This window comes from Ictalurus punctatus, chromosome 11 (genome assembly GCF_001660625.3).
Source record: "Ictalurus punctatus breed USDA103 chromosome 11, Coco_2.0, whole genome shotgun sequence".
NCBI lineage: Eukaryota > Metazoa > Chordata > Actinopteri > Siluriformes > Ictaluridae > Ictalurus > Ictalurus punctatus.
In genome coordinates this window covers 8,669,819-8,684,055 of record NC_030426.2, presented here as the reverse complement: position 1 = coordinate 8,684,055, position 14,237 = coordinate 8,669,819, and the positions used below count along the sequence as shown (strand labels likewise).

Sequence of the window (14,237 nt, the reverse complement as noted above, 5' to 3'; positions counted from 1 at the left end):
CTTTTAATCTTTCTACTGTCTCTAATGGGTTGTGATAAGTTGGATGTTGGCAACCTTTTATTTCCAGTGGCAGATCATTGCTGTTTTGATTTTTTGCTGGCTATTGAGTGTCCTCTGAGAGATTCCCTACAAATGCGGAATGTTTATGCCAGCGATCCCAACAGGCTTCCAACAGGGAATGATCTTTAAGTGCTCTACTTTCCTGCTTTATGTGGTACTTGACAGCTTCATGAGTGTGTTTGCTAGAAAAGGCCGATATGTCCTAAGAGGTCTTTGCCCTGTCTGGTAACTTGGAAAGGAAAATTTTGAAATGCTATCTCAAACAATGGAATGTTAGGTTTTCCCAGTTGTATATTTCTCCACAAACTTTATCTATGTATAAAAGTTATGTATAAACTGTCTTGGTGACCTTACACAGCAAAATCTTCAGTGCTGAATTAACACCTACATTGTTGGATTTACTCCAGGGTGAACTTCCTCTTGTTACACAGTCTTTGTTTGGTTACTCAAATTAGTGTAGATGAGATTTTGCAGAGCAGGATTTTAACATGCTGTCTGAGAATGTTTGAGTTGGCTTCAAAAAAAATGTTAATAGAACATAATTTTTTGCTCTTATTTTGGGTCAAAGCTGTAAAATCAGTTATAAAACTGGTGCACAAACCAAAGGCATGTTAGTATGTCCCAGTCCACAGCTCTATTGACAAGTGATAAGTGTGAGAGAATCTTATAACATATACATCAGCTCAAAATGTCCATCCATCCGTCCATTTTCTGTACCGTTTATCCTACACAGGGTCGTGGGGAGCCTGGAGCCTCTTATCCCAGGGAACTTGGGGCACAAGGCACCCTAGACAGGGTGCCAACCCATCACAGAGCACATTCACACACCCATTCACAGACTATGGACAATCTGAAAATGTCAATCAGCCTACAATACCTGCTTTGGACTGGGGGAGGAAACTGGAGTACCCGGAGGAAACCCCCAAATCATGGGGTAAATATGCAAGCTCTGTGCACACAGGGAAGAAATGGGATTCAAACCCCCATCCCCGGAGGTGCGAGGCAAATGTGCTACCCACTAAGCAACCATGCCCCACAGCTCAAAATAAATGTATTTTATATGCTTTCAGCACCATGATTATTCCAAAAGACTAAATTAAACTGAATGTAGGGTGGGCATGCTGTGTAATCTTAGATAATGTAATGCATGGAACATGTTTAGCACTTTGATTTCATTTCTATTGATTAACACATAGAAATACAGGTTACCTCATGCCGCACATTTCTCTTTAACAGATGGCCCATCAGGTTTGTCAGACTTGGTTGATCATAGTTGCCAGGCTGACTGTTTCCAGGCAATCTTGGTTTAAAGTCTAAAAAATGTACTATGAAATATGCCCGACTTTGCCAAGTTATATCTCATAGCTAGAGGCCAATGTGCGAACAGAATCCGCTTAGCACAGATTTTATAGAAGCTGTTCAATAGCCCTTTTGTTTTAACCTTTCAAATCCTATGACATTTGAGGCATCTTAATTGGAAAGTTTTTCTTTTTGTATCTGTGTTTGTGTATATGTTCTGAGAGAAAGCAGAGGGTGGTTATACCTTTCGTGCTCACACGATAATTTCTGTGCCAGAGGATTTCTGTAGGCTCCACAGTCTTAATGCTTTGTGCTCCAAACATTTTCTTTGGACTCAGTACAGAAAAGCAACATAAACCAGGGAGGAAATGATCAAATGCCAAACCCGATAAGCTATAAATAAGCACAAACATAGCAACTGTCAAATCAAAAGTGTGTCAGCTCGGTAAATTTATTAGTGGTGCTACATCTTTTGTATTTCATATTTAGAAAATATGTAAGCGTTGTTGATGGCCACTTTTAGATGTGTTTGAAAATGATAGAGAGTGAAAAAGGTAGTTCACAGGCCACTCTTGGCAATCAGAGACTGATGCCATCATGTGTGGTGGGTTGGTAAACGCTGTCGGGTGTAGTTGTGGCTGAATTCTGGTTTTGCTCAAACTGGAGCTTATACTGTGAAATATCTTTAAGGGACCATAAATATATTTTGACCTTAAGATTTTAGTAAAACAAAAACAAAAAACGCAAAAAAAACAACCACAATTTTGTCAACAGAATAGACTGAATTAATCAGTGATTATTTTCCTACAGATATTAGGACTAGTATTAGGTAGATATTAGGAAGATATTAATACAATATAAAGATTCATGTTGAAATGCTGTGAGTGCCTTTTAGCTCAGATGATGAGAAAGACTAATATGGAAGATTGTGATAATCAATGATAATGCACCACCCATTGTGAACGTATAATGTTTTACAATTTGGCAGCAATGTTGTTTTTCCAAAAGTAGATTAGGTTACAGGGCGCACAGTGGCTTAGTGGTTAGCACGTTCCCCTCACACCTCCAGGGTCGGGGGTATGATTCCCACCGTGGCCCTGTGTGTGCGGAGTTTGCATGTTCTCCCCGTGCTGCGGGGGTTTCCTCCCCTGGTCCAAAGATTGGTAGGCTGATTGGCATGTCTAAAAGTGTCCGTAGTGTATGAATGGGTATGAGTGTGTATATGATTGTGCCCTGTGATGGACTGGCACCCTGTCCAGGGTGTACTCCACCTTGTGCCCAATGCTCCTTGGGATAGGCTGCAGTTCCCCCCCCGACCCTGAAAAGGATAAGCGGTATAGAAGATGGATGGATGGAGATTAGGTTACATATATAGGAGTTGCAGTTTTCCTTATTTTCAATTTAAAATGTTACAATATTCTGCACACATACAGAACTGTGCACCAGTACTGTGCACTGTGCATCTTGGCCACCCTGGTTTTTAATATTAATTTTGCTTTAAATGCTTATTTTATGACTTCCATATTACAGCTTCAGAAAAAAGTAGATTTACAAATATAACGTTTCCAACAAAAATTAAATGCTATAGAATTTTTTTTTGTATGGCAATAAAGATGGTAACATATAGTATTATGTATTAGACCACTTTTCAGGCAAAAAAATCTGTCTGTCAAGGATTACCTGAAAAAACAAAACTGTGGCAGATCCTCCAGGATGCTTAAAAACTTACCATCCAATGTCCTTATAAAACTGTGACGTGTACCTTCACTATTTTTACTAAAAAATTTTAAAGGCAAACGATTGTCACACCAAATACTGACTTTATTTATAGATTAGTTAAATACAGTTTAGTTTAGTGCTGTTTATTGTTCTTTATAGAATTTTTTTATGTAGAAAATGTTGTTGTTTTTCAACCCATCTTTTCTTTACAGCATTTCTTTACATGCGCCTCAGACTTTTGCACAATACTGTACGTACATGCAATACGTCCCATTATATGCAACTCTCCAATGTACACTGTGTGCAGTCGGTGTGATCACTGGTGTGCTTGCTCAGATATCTGTGGGTGGCTTTATGAAATCACTGCACTGGCTGTAATGTATGTGTCTTCCGCTATTTAGGCCATGGGTATGATTGATAACATCTCCATGAGGGAGTGCCATTTTTCAAATTCCTTTTATTTCTCAGGTCTCTCCCCCACTGTTTTCCACCCCCACACACAATGCCTTACACATGATTGCCTACCCCATGTTCCCTAACCTCCCGTTCCAATTTTATCACTTTTCTCTTCATTCATTTGGGGCCTCTAATTTGTGCTTTGCTTTTAACTGCAAATTAAAATGGCCTCATCTCTGTTGGAGACCTATTCAGTCTCTAATCTAAACTATGCCTCTGTCAGCTATATTTTCTGAACAGTTGTTTATTGTTTTTTAAGTGATAATCACACATGTGAGAATGATCACTCTAGGTGGAACAGTAAGTCAATTACATCTAAATGATATAAAGGAGGTAATTTAAATGTAATTAAGCAGAGAAAAATGCTACAAACTGCCATAAGTGGGCCTGAATACTGTTATTGAATCTAGCCGCACACTGGCAATTAAGTTACCCAGTGGGTTGAGATTTGATTTTTATTTCTTTAGTGTCTGTTTATGCAGGTATTTCTCAGATAGAGACAGATAATATTGCACACTGAAGGGTGCAATTTATATTTTTCTCCTTATTCCATCACTTTCTTATTTTCATCTTTCTCTGCCTAGCTTTCTTTGTACTTCAGCAAACATTCACTTTAAGCTTGAAAGAAAGTATTGATGTTTGGCAACTCTCTGTTGTTGTAATATGACATTATTACAGAAGCCTCGATCTACTGTTATTTACAAGGCTATGCAGCAACCATTTCTCAAGGTGATTGCTGTGAAAAGCACTGCTGTATCACAATGCCACAGATGGAATATGCCATACAATATATTCTGTTTTTTGACATGCTGTATTCATTGAAATGAGGAATTGGAGACTGAGATGGCCATTGCAAATACTGGCTTTTGTGGACAATACTTTGTTGAAAGATCCATCTATGGTCAATTTCTAGGTCCTGCCTACAGAACAAGGTTTGGGAGAAAGGTACTAAGTACTAGGATACCATCAATCTTCACACTAGCTACAAAACAGCCCCAAAGCATCAATGATCCAGCTTTCTTTATGCAGTCCACAAACATGTTGATGGTGCAGTTATAATAATGCATAATGTTCAAGCATTTCTTTTCATGTGATACTTTCAGGAAAGGGTTTTTTTTGAGTGAAACGTTTCCAAATAGTTTCAAATATTCTTCATGAATGTCAGTAATTTTTGGCATGTTTTTTTTTTTTTTTTTTTAAGAGAGCACTCTCTCACTTTCTTTAAAAAAAAAGAAAAGGTTAAAGGTTAAAGAAAAGGTAAGTCGTTTCTCTAATTGTTTGACTTAATTTAAATCATTGCGTGTAATGTACATTTCATACAAACATTTTTGCCCATTCTGATGGTTAGTACCAAAACATCTGTGTTTACAGTTAAACAAAACCCAATACTCAATACTGCGTACCTGCCCTTGATAGAAGTTCAAGCTTATGATCACTAACAATCTGTATCAGATTATGATCTGTTGCTCAAATGTTTTAGCATGTATGAAGTGACGCTGAAAATTATCACTTGGAGTTGCTGGTCATGCTGGTTTTACACAAATCTCTAAGAATTTCTTTGTTTAGGAGGGAGTATGCTGAGGAAAAAACATTCCAGCTCCACCCAGTCTAGACACTATTTGTGTGATTATATCTCTGGAAGGAAGAGGATTTTACTAATGTTGGGCTTGGTTTGGGAACATAGGTCTACTTTTTCAGGACACATTAGCATATTAAGAAGTTGGCCTATTAAACATAAATAACAACTGATTTTATTAATTTAAGAGACTGTTCTATTACAGCAGTCCTTTAAGATCATTTAAGTTTATTACTTGTTATGAGATCATCCAATAAAATCTTTGCCAAATTTTCTAACAGATTAGTAACATGTGTTCTCCATGTCACCATTACACAATGAAGATCCTCTGATGATAATGACCTGTGATTAAAAAAATAATTACTATGCTCTGCTTCTGTCATCAGAACAGTCTGGATTTGTTCAGAAAATGGGGTCACATAAAGTGAGCTTGAGCTAATAAGAATGTATATTTTTATGTCCATTTTCATATTTTTTTTTTTATGTTTTGCCATTGCCACTACTGTATTTGTATCTGTCATGAATTTTACATAATCCTATGACAACCTCCTATTGATGGCTTCAGACGCCAAACATCATATTATCAAACTCCCGACCAAAGAATTTTATTACAGTGTATGATTTTGTCTTCAACAGGAAAAAATTATAGGGTGTAAAGTCAGCTTAACGTCATATTTAAGCTGACATCATATTATATCATTGTAGTCATTGACCAAGATCCCCTTTAATGGGTTTCCAGAGGAAGAGTAACCTATATGTTAGCTGAAGAATCCACAGTTATTACTCTGTAAATCAACAAATGTTGTTCCCACAGGGCTGTATTTTTTTTCAACATTCTGGTATTCTGGACTTCTGGGACTTGTAACTATAATAAAGACATCATGGCCCTACTATTTCATTAGTTAGAAAGCTGTGGAACTGGATTGGAGGCATACAGTACCTCCTTGATCACATTCAAAGACAAATAATAGATATATAGTATTCTTAAGTTCTAATAGATTTGTTCATACTATCACTGTTTTTAAGCAACATTACTCATACTAATAGGGCAAGATAATAACAGTACATGTAGAACCTGGAGCACTAGAATCTTGCATCAGACTGTCACAGCTGAATCTACCACCAGCCCAGGGGCCACCAGAAATCCAGAATCAGTTCCTACTATTCTACGGACGTCATCACGTTCGCACTTACCTTCCAACTGATTCACTCACCTGTTTTTCATTCCCATTTATCAAAATTCTGATTTAGATCACTCTGTTCATTCACACTGTGTGAGGTTTTGCCCATTGTGCATTGATCTCTATGTTGTTTTTGACTCGACTCGCTTCTGTGTTGTCTCCGTTGTTGTGGTTCCCCATATATTGAACTTTGCTTGTCAGACTACATCCTTTATCTGCAAGTTTGATTGTTACAATAAACAGGCTTGTATTCAACTGCTTCCACTTCATCACAAGTATATGTGTTATAGTGATGTATTATTCTTGAACAAGTCAATTCTTGAGATGGCTCTTTCAGGTGAATGCTGGGAGCCTATTGTCAAATCTGAAGAGCCATAATATGTTCTTGCTGAGAGTTCTGTGTATAGCAGTGAAGTCTAGCAGCAGTGTTCAAACTTCTAATGTGGCAATCACATACAGTGCAATTATAACTGAAATGCATCCAGTGAATCTTATCAACATTTAATTTCTTTGGCACAGAATAAAATAATCTGTGTGGGACTGATGCAGAGTTGGGTTTCGACGACTCTGCTGCTTATGTATGTAGTGTATTGTGGAGGTGAACATCAGGATAAAAGGAACTGTCTTTGAATTTTACTACAATGAAAGTTAAGTGCAGACACAGCAGAAACAATAATATAATAATGCTGGAATTTTTTTTACTGTTATTGTCAATGCAGTATGTCTTTGTCAAAGCGCAATGGTTTTACATTTATTTAAATAGATTTTATACCAGACAAAAGGCAAAATAGATGTAAGATTTTATTGAACAATTTATGTAATAGATTAACATTTAATGATTCTAAGGCTAGCTTTTGGGGGGACAGAAAGGAGCTGTTTTGGAGTTTAGTGAGCTAAGCTGATTGAACCTAACCTGAAATCCCATCACTAATTTGAGTCATTTAAAAGCAAATGTCTCCTACAAATATCTAACTTATAACTACACTCATCGCCAGTTTTATCAGGTAGGTGTACCATAGGCGTAGCAATTTTTGTAAATGAATTATTCAAATAATATTTTTAATATATTATAATATCAGCTACCACTTTCCACTGTATAAAATGTGGAAAGAGGTCTCAGTTTGTACGACATGGAGGGAAAATGTTCTTCGTTCTTCAGCACCAAATCATTTACACATTTACTGTGACACTGAGCTAAAATACTGCGCAGTGACACTAGTTAGCAGTGAGAGTGGTACACCGTAATAGACTGATGAGGGTGGCCCTATGCCTTTTTGTCTTGAATTATGATTTCCCAAAAATGAATCCAGAAAAATAAACTGCTTAACAACTTTCAGACTTCTCAGTCTTAATTCTCAGTGAGTGTGTCTTGATGATGCAGTGCAGTAACCACAGAGTGAGCAAAGAACAAAATGCTTAGAAACTGGTTGCAGCTATAGGACTCCTCATCACTTTCCTGAAACTGTGCTAGACATGTAGCTCTTGTGATTATTATTAAATAATATGAATTGGCCAGAAATGGCCAATTTAGTATTTGATTTTTCAGGACTTGTATATTGAATATTAAAAAATACGGACTACTTCCGAGTAGGCAAACACCTGCTGCTTTGCATCATTTTTCATCCTTCCTCTACCCCATCCCCTATCAGGGGAAAGGACCACCACTGATACAATAATTGGTTATTGAATCATTCTCAGCACAGCAGTGTTGTTGACATGGCAGTGGCAAATGTGTATATGTATTCCATAAATGGCTTGCATTTATTCAGACCCCTTATCCAAAATCCAACCAAAGTTTGTTTAGCCACAACTTTTAAGGAACACATATTACCACCAAAGGGTATCATTATTTTTCCCTTTATGAGGCCAGTATTGTGGTGTATGTGTTTGTAAAAATAAAAATAATAAATTACATTATTATATCATCTGACCACAACACATAGTTCCATCTGCATTGCCAATTGTACTTAACAAAGATGAGACACTGTATTGTGTGGTTTGCTCTAATAAGGAGGGCCAGCATTCCACCCTTCAGTTTGTTTTTTATGGTGTTGAAGGATTAAATTTAACGTGTGGAACTTCATATGTATAGTCCAGGGAAATATAAATTAGGCGTGAGAATGAGATACTACATTCTGTGTATACTATATAACAATACAAGTGTTCTTTTTGGGAGAGCATACAAATTATAAGATCGTTAATATTCTAATATATTTACATACTAACCCTTGTAAATAATACAATTTCAATATCATTATAAGAGCCTTGACAATTTTAGTCAAGATACATTTGAGCAACTTTATTATATAGTGTCTGATAAAGCTCTATTGATATAACTGCAGTACTGTCTGTTAGCCTCTCATTTCTGCCATTTACATTCAATTATTATGGAATTCACATGTAACACATGTAAGTATGACTTTTTTCTTGTAGTGGCTTACATTTTCAATTAATGACTTTTTAAAGGTGGCTTCATGAAGCATTGTTCCGCTTAGGCTTTATTAAGTGAAATTACATTTAACAACCATTTGTGAAATCAGCAGGTTGGAAAGCCAAAGTGCAAAGTGCTGTCACAGAGCTTAAAACAATTCGACAATCCTCTTTATTTTACCTTGCATGAAAAGAAGAAATGGGTTTACAGAAGTAACAGAAATTGAAACTCTATATGCGAAATTGTTATAAGTGAGTTAATTCTGTTTTCTTATACTACAGATTGCTGGGGTTTTTTTGTTGTTGTTTTTTTTTCTTCAATTAGAAGAGATGCATGTTTTCCTCGACAGGATGCAGAGACATTGAAGCAGATAGCACAGAAAGGAAATTTGTTTTGTCTGGAACTGTTCTGGGCCAGCCAATTAAATGTAAATAGCAGATTGATTTATTGTTTCCTTCTGTGCTATTTTAAAGTCTACAAATAGAACACAGCTGCACTGAGTTCTAGAACAGAAATATGATATTCATATAGAACATTTATAACACAGTTATATACTTGTATATGGTATGATGTAATTTTTTTAATATATCTTTTTTACACATAAGATACTTGTTTACCATCACTTGCCAATTAACAGGCAACTACTTTGTCTTCTAGGCTGTTCTATTTTCAATAATCTTCTCTAATATAATTGAATGTAATTTGAAAATGTTTATCTTCACTTGGATAATACTAGTTCCATATGAAAGGCTAGAAACATTGTAAATGGTTCATTATGTGACCCAGTGGTGAAACCTAAATTGGCCTGTTCACCTTCTTATTAACATTATGTTCCAGAGATTGAGACAGGTAATATATTTTAGGTGGTTCTTTAACGCTTTACTAAATCTCTTTATTGTGCAGTGACAATAAAGGTATTCTTTTTTTGAACACTCGATGGATCTGGCAGCAGGTCCAGACTTACATTCCTTACTCTTGTAACTTTCCTTCCTATGAGTTTTCCTGTAGTTACTAAATAATTGGTAGTGGTCAGTGTAGATTTTTTTTTTTTTAACCAAATAAGCTGGGAGTTTAAGTGTTAAAATTGAGGGTTGTGCTAGTAACTAGTACAAGAAGGTCTATATTTTATGCTAAAGTTATGGAAGATAAAATAGAGCAAATTTAAGACTTTGAGGATCACTCACATGCAAGTAAGTAAATTATACCTCTGTTCTCCTAAGCAGATGATTTTTCTTCTGATCAAGCCAATAAGTATTAAAGTGAATGTCTTTAAGGGCTTTCTGAATGTGTGATACTGCAATATGGAAATGAAGCTGATTAAAGACAGGGAAAGAGATTAAAGACCCACAAATTCATGAAAAGGAAGGAAATTGGGATGCTGTTTTTTAGTAGAGAAAAATAGGACCCAGTGTTTATCAGGTTTGTCTTAGACAACCCTTTGGTCCACCAATATTCCTTCTTCCTGAATTCAACACATTTAACATATTTAGATATAATTATTTATATACATTACAAGAACTTTGTTCTTAAGAATATCTTTAAAATGAGCACAATATATTCTTTATTGTGTATTAATCATTAAAAATAGATTTGATAATGGCTAGGATAGGCTGACTATTCTCGATAGATTATTCTCTCTAGTGGCTTATGAAATAATGAAATACTATGGAGTTAAAGCTGCCGTGATTTCTTTAAAAGACCAGGAAATGCTATCTTAAAAACTTCAGATTGTTAGTTCACCAATCTGTAACTGTAAATCTGTTTAGCAGCATGAAACTGCTTTTGGGTAACTACTTCATACATTTATACATGATGTATACTACGCATCATCTGTGGCTGCTGAAAAATCGTTTGTTATTTTATGGTAACTGGCAGTAGAGAATAATTTTTTTTGTCTTATTGTGATTTTTAGTATGAATTACTGTACTACTTTTAACTAAAATGGATATATTCCATCTGGTCCCTGGTCAGTGAACCAGGAAAAATGACAATAGCTACAGGTCCACAATCCAAACCCTGATCCCCTCCACTGTCACTCTTAATAATGTCAGCATGGTGTGTTTGTTTCCTGTCGTCTGTGCCTGGTCTCTGGAACATTGAGGGTTAGATTGAACATGACTCATAAGCGGTGCTCTGCCAAAATCTGCAAGAGCACATAGCACAATAGTGTGCTATGTGTTCCTTTTCCTTGAGGGACGAAATGGACATGATAAGGCAATCTCCACATTGTCAGCATTCCCTTGGCAACCACAGTGGGCTTATTTACCCCCAAGGTTAATGGGATTGCAGCACAGTAACAAAGGTGGTGTATTGAGACAAACATGTGGCTGCAGGACTTGGGGGAATGTGATGGAGAGTGGCGTCTATCAAACTAAATAACTTGGCTGACTGGAACAGATTGCAGACAAAGCATACACATGCAATAAAAGAGTTTTATGGCTAATAATCCATGAGCTCTGCCCAAAAATTGGATTATGAACTTCACACTGCCTATTTAAAATTGTAGGTCTGTATACAGAAATATATAATTACATATTGTTTATAGTTTATAGTTTAGTTGTAGACATGTGTTATCTATACCACACACCACTACTGAAAAATATTGTGTATAATAGTATTTTTTCCTTTGCCTTAACATATAACAGATATACATCAGTGATATCTCATTTAAATTGTTAGACGGTGAAGAAATAAAATGTTGATGCACTCTAAGTTATGGTGGTCTGTCAGAATAAAGAAGGACTCCTGTGAATCTTCACCAGTACAGTGTCTCCACGCCAATAGTGAAATTGAAGGACAAGCGTTCCAAATTGCCAGTGTCATAAATCCTTTCAGAGAGTGATCAGTTATAGGAGAAGGAAGCACAGGAATATAATTTCAGGGTTTGACCTTGGCATTGGAATAGCACTGCACCCACTCCATTAATGTGTGTTCTCCAGCATTAATGAAAGAGATGGATGAAAGTGCAGTCTGTGCTAGAGCAACAGGATACCGGAATGACTACTTGGTTAAAGTTTTAGAAGAAGCAGTGACAGAATTTAATATCTTGCAAACAGCTTATAACCAGATCTTGAAGAGTGAATGAGTAAATCATTGCAGTGTACTGTTATAGGCAGATTATTGAGGCACGGTTTTATTGGGTCGTTTAAAGCAAGCTTCTTATCCCTAGATTCTCTGCAGTAGTGGCACAGCCCAAGTTTACCAGACTTCTAGTGCTCCCCTGTAGGTATATAGGTGAATCCCAGTTGCATAAGTTTTAAGTCAGAAACAAGGGTGAAAACTGGCCACAGAACATTTCTTCTTAGCAAAGTATACAATTACATTACCCTCAATATATACATCGATTCTGAATTGTTCCACATCAGTTTCAATTGAATCTCCTTCCTTAACCCTTTCTTAAGTTCACAGTGTCTCATTGCATCCACTAGAAGCAACAAGCGTGCAAAAATATAGGGGAAATATGGCAGTTGAGCAGCTCCCCTTTTTATCCGGGAAGTGATTAAATACAGGCCGTAAAAAAGATAAAATTTTAAGAATGTTGTTTCCCCTCCATGACATTCCCAAGATGGCTGTAACTCAGTTCAGGGCCCTCCCATTCAACAGGGACATGATTGTGGCAATTTTCATTGCATCCAAACATAAAATCATAAGCATGAAAGCCAGAACAAAAAGAACAGTGTAACAAAAACCTCTGTACTGAGTGAGCTATCATAGCTGTGGTAGTAGTCTTTGGGAAACTCTTCGAAGTGTGGCAGTCGTAGCCATTTGGACCTGTAAACATTAAGAGGCATGAACTAATATGGGAACTGTAAAAGTTTTTTTCCCCGTTTTTCCTTGCCTAGGTGAGTGAGCCATCCTTGTCTAGGTCAGTCGGACTTCTTCCATGACACTATTATAGAGCTTATTGTAGCTGTTTGAAATGCACCCTGTAAAGCTTTTGGCAATTTCTGCTGTACCCTTGTCATATCAGGTTATGGTGAAGTAGCAAAACACTGAGGCTTAGAATACGGACCTGAGGCAATTTATCACAAAACAAAGTAAACAGGTCTCAATCCAAATTGCAATCCACAAAAACAGGCAAAATCAGAAATCAGGTAGTCTAGGTAAGGAAGAATAAAAATGAGAAGCAGACCAAATACTAATAAATTATATAGATAGGGCATGGCTAGATATTATGCAAAGTAACAAAGGCAAGGCCTCACAAAACATTAAGTATTTAATCATTTCATGTAAATAAGTTTAATATTAATAGATTGGTGAGGCAGATCATCGGAAAAGGAGGCCAGGCATCAGGCCAGGAGGTGACATAGACGGATTATGATAAGCATCATTTCACGAGTTTATATAATCTGACCAAGACTGGGTGTCTGTCAGTATCACAATCATGGAGGAAAACAATGAAAAAGTATGTTTATTCAAAAAGTTATTTTCATTCTCATTGGCTAGCTACTGAAGTGTCTGTCTGGGATCATGCAGATCTGTCAGATCATGCAGAATTAATCCAATTATTGTCTCTGTTAATTAGCCTGCTATTCCAAGACTGAGATATAATTCAGTGCATTCTAATTGTTTTGGTGAGATTGTACTGAACGCTAATTAAAATGCAGTGAGAATGATATAGCTTGTCAAGATGTGATAAAGTATTTTGGGGCCTGCTGAATGAAGAAAGAAACAAAATGTGCACTATTGTGTGCGGTTTATCTTTATTCAAGAAATGCATACTGGCCAAACAGAATGTCAGTAAGTAATACAAACGTATTAAAGTGTGTGGTGTTTTAAAGTATCACAAGTCACCCACTAGACCCTGCAGTACATATTTTATTGACACGCTGCATGAAGCTAGGATCATGAAAAGTGTTTGGGGAAAAAAATTACCTCTACTGAGGATGCTAGATCTGCCAGCAGAACAGAGATACATTCATTTAATCTCTTTTAAAACCTTGTAAAACCTTGAGCATCAAAACCTTACAAACAGCAATCCTGTATAAAATAATAACAGGATTACTGATGCACAGCATTCTGCTACTGCAAAGGACTTTCTGGCCTGAAATGCTGGATCAATATCAGACTGAGTTTGACATTATCTAAACTAATATACTTATATATTTTATGCTGTGAATGTTTGTAATGTCAACTGAGTATATATATATATATATATATATATATATATATATATATATATATATATATATATATATATATATATATATATATATACACAGTATCTCACAAAAGTGAGACAAAGTGTCATTTCTTCAGTGTTGTCACATGAAAAGATATAATGAAATATTTACAAAAATGTGAGGGGTGTACTCGCTTTTGTGAGATACTGAATATGATTTGTGTTATAGATAATATAACACAAATCATGCATGCAAACATAGGTTACAAATTGTCTTAATCCATGCTGTCACTCCTCAATTGCTGCAAGGGTGTCGGTATTAGATCTGTACCAGGTTTCTGTGGATTCTCAGAAAAAGGAAATAGTGGGATCCCCAATTTCTCTATCTTGGGA

At 36.3% G+C, this 14,237-nt stretch overlaps 1 protein-coding gene across 3 annotated transcripts in view; it reads left to right on the top strand.

Annotated features, from left to right (window-relative positions):
- Window positions 1–14,237, top strand: part of ca16b (carbonic anhydrase XVI b) — an 87,914-nt gene that overhangs the window by 20,731 nt on the left and 52,946 nt on the right. The window lies entirely within an intron of this gene.